We start from the raw sequence: 3158 nt of genomic DNA on the forward strand, positions 1-3158 counted from the left end.
AAAAAAAAAAAAAAGAAAGACAAAAAAGAAATATCAGTTTGAGAAATTATTATTATTATTATTATTATTTTTGGAGACAGAGTCTCTCTCTGTTGCCCAGGCTGGAGTGCAGTAGCATGATCTTGGCTTATTGCAACCTCCATCTCCCAGGTTCAAGCGATTCTTCTGCCTCAGCCTCCCTAGTAGCTGGGATTACAGGTGCACACCACCACTTCCAGCTAATTTTTGTATTTTTAGTAGAGACAGGGTTTGACCATATTGGCCAGGCTGGTCTCGAACTCCTGACCTCGTGATCTGCCCTCCTCGGCTTCCCAAAGTGCTAGGATTACAGGTGTGAGCCACCGTGCCCAGCCTCTTTTTTTTTTTTTCTCACCAGTATGATGATGACCATTTTAAGAAAGCTTGTGTGGCTCTCTCCTATCATTACAGACCTCCAGAGCTGGAAAATTTGAGGCATTTACTGAACTCTTCCTGAAAGTTTAATGTGGAGTGGGAATCAGTTTTTTTCCTAATTTATTAGAGAAGGCTTCCTCTTCTCTACTCCTTGTGCAGACCCATCTCTGGATGGCTAGAAAAAGAGCTTCAGAATGGACAATATGTCATGACCACCTGAATGCACTCTAGGCTCTTACCTGTCTCTATTTTATGCGGTGACTATTTCCCCCTTCTGAGTAGTACTCTTATTTCCTATGCCATTTTTTTTTTTTTTTAAGTCTCTGATGCTGCCCTTTGTAAATTTTTATTTTATTTTTTAGCCTCTTTAGTATTAGGGGGTGAGATGACATTCCTAGACTCTACAGTAGCAGTTTGGCATGTTAGTGGCAGGAAATTGTGATTCCCTATCCCCCCCTCCCCCTACCTTTTCTGCTTTCGTGATTCTATTGTTCCTCTCTCATTGAGGCTTTCCCAGGCACCCGAATTTAGTTAGTAGGTCATTTCTAATCTTTGGGGCTTGTCTTTTCTCTCTCCATTCCCCTCCTTCTCTACCACATATTTTTTGTTTATTCTGAGGTGGTTTGTTTCTGAAAGTTAATCTAGGTCACCTTCTATATCCTGTGCTTCCTAGTTGGCTTTAGACATCTTGTTATAGCAACAATGATGGTAGCAGCTCTCTCCCTGGCTTTGCCCCATGTGCTGTCCTTCTGTCAAGGCCATTTGTGTGTGTACTGGGGCAGGTGTTTGTTGGGGGGATGTGCCCAGACTGTTCTCACAATGTCCTCAGTTTTTCAGGTTGTCTGACAGCTTTATGTACAGCATATTTTTAGAAAAACTTAAATATACTTCTTTATTTAGAATAGGGTTTTATTCTGATGAGCAAGTTTGTGTGTATATGTGTGTATGAGCATTTGTATGTATATATATACTTATACAGATCTATATTATATATACAGTTTTTGTACTATCATTTAAAATAAAAATGTTTCTCAATAAAATGTCAGAGCTGACCATTTCAGGGTGCCATTGAATTTGTTTTCATCTCCTGGGCAAAAATTTGTATCTATTCTCTGATCACAAGTGAACCACAGAGCTCATTTTCCCTGTCCAACTGAGCTAATTGAAGGGGGAGGGGTATAGATCTACTAACCCATGCATGCCCACTGCCTTTTCCTTATCCACCTCTCTCAGCATGGTATTCTTGACAGGCAGAGCAAGTTGAGGTAAGAAATGAAATGAGAATTAGGAGAGCTTTTGATTGACTTGTTAAATGTACATTTTCCTTCTTTCTCTCATCCCCCACTCCCTTCCCTAAAAGCAAACAACTAAGGGAGGAGAAAAGTAGCTGAAGAAAATGATTATGTGCCTTGTGTGGGAGTAAAGTCAATGCTGAGATGTATGGGGAAATACATCAAATTCAGGAGTGCTTGGAAAGAGTAGATTTACTTTGCCAGCTTCTCAGCTATTCTTGGTTAATAGGGTACTTGCTGCTATCTTAGTCCAAAATCAGCACACATTTATATTTAAAAATAGGAGGGTCAGTCTGGTAGTAGCACAATCCCCATTGATAGCCAGGGGTGAACAAACCACTTTGACTAGCAAGATGGGTGTCCCATCTAGTGTACAGAGTTCTGAAAAGCTGTTTTGTTGGCAAGAAGGATACCTTTACAAAATTAGCTTTGAGCCTGTCCAAAGTTAAGGACATATAAACATCTGTGTTCAGCGACTGGAATCTCCAGCAAGTTCTCAAAGTCAATATTTAGGAAATTGGTCACCTACCATGTACTAGGGTATATGCAGATAATTTCTTTTTGGTAAATACATATAGTCAGCAAATCCTGTGCACATATTCAACTAATAGAAGGTAATTCTGGCAGGCACTTAAGCAATATATATAGTCTTGGCTGTGCTGATGGAAAAAAAGGCAGGAACTTGAGGAGCCTTAAGAACCAAAGAACTAAAAATCTTGTTGAATTAAATCCTGGTGAGAGAAATTATCAAGATGGGAAAGTTGGGGGGAACTGGAGAGATAGGAACCTAGAGTTCTCTGATGGGTGATGCTTTTTTTTTTTTTTTTTTTGAGACGAAGTCTCACACTGTTGCCCAGGCTGGAGTGCAGTGGCACAATCTTGGCTCACTGCAGCCTCTGCCTCCCAGGTTCAAGGGATTCTCCTGCCTCAACCTCCCTAGTAACTGGGATTATAGGCATGCACTACTACACCCAGCTAATTTTTGTATGTTTAGTAGAGACGGGGTTTCACCATGTTGGCCAGACTGGTCTCAAATTCCTGACCTCAGGTGATCCACCCGCATTGGCCTCCCAAAGTGTTGGGATTACAGGCATGAGCCACTGTGCCCGGCTGGGTGATACTCTTAAATAATGGGAAATATCATGAACTAGGGCAACTTTCCTAAGAGTTCCTTCCTCTGTGAAAAAGAACCCTCTACTCCAAGGAGATCAATAGGTAAAAAATACAGGTGAAGGCTGAAGTGGGAGCAATCTAAAGATAACTACAACTATGTAAGGCTTGTGTAAGACATCTGATAGGTAATAGAGTAAGTTAAGACTATAGGAGACTTCTGAACAAAAGTGTGGGGTTGCAGTCTGCTCCTATAACCAGTCCTAAAGTTTAAGGGTAGTGCTGTAAAGGAAAGGAAAGTTTGGGATAGGGTCCAATATTATAAATAATACCAATAGCCACCATGCTTTAAGATTTTGCTAC

This window comes from Colobus angolensis, unplaced genomic scaffold, assembly GCF_000951035.1.
Source record: "Colobus angolensis palliatus isolate OR3802 unplaced genomic scaffold, Cang.pa_1.0 Scaffold169, whole genome shotgun sequence".
In the NCBI taxonomy this organism is placed as follows: Eukaryota; Metazoa; Chordata; class Mammalia; order Primates; family Cercopithecidae; genus Colobus; species Colobus angolensis.